Raw genomic sequence first — 534 nt, 5'->3', positions numbered from 1 at the left:
CTAGAAGGGCCCTTGACCCCCCCCCCCCCCATGGTGGGCCCCTCTCACCATAGCCCACCGTTCCGGGTCATGCATCCAGAGGCCAGCACAGGGCATGGAGACCTAGGTTTCTGCCTCTTCCCCACTCATCTCTAACCTGGGCAGATGAGGGATAGGCATGGGCAGGTGAGGCCCACTCTGTGTGCATCCTCCCCTTTGCACCCCTCCCTCACCCACCAGGGAGAGTGCAGCTGCTGGGTGCAAAGAGGGAAGGCATGGACCACTGCATGCTTTCAGACCTTGTTGTCTCTTAGGTGCTTTGAACTCAGGATCTGAAGACCTGTCTTGTCCCAGGGAACAGGGAACAGGGGACAGCCCAAATTCTGAGTGGTCCTCAGGGCTCAGGGAAGAGCATAGAGCACACACTGTCTTGTATTTATGACATATATTTTATTTATCATAGTGATTGATTGGTCTTTGTCACGTCAGATGCAAGCAGTCCTGCTTCCTGGGGCTGTAGTTCCCCCTGTGACGGGTCGAGGAGCAAAAATTAGC

The sequence above is a fragment of the Tupaia chinensis genome, unplaced genomic scaffold (assembly GCF_000334495.1).
Source record: "Tupaia chinensis unplaced genomic scaffold, TupChi_1.0 Scaffold147038_1, whole genome shotgun sequence".
NCBI lineage: Eukaryota > Metazoa > Chordata > Mammalia > Scandentia > Tupaiidae > Tupaia > Tupaia belangeri.
This window is presented reverse-complemented; position numbering follows the sequence as displayed.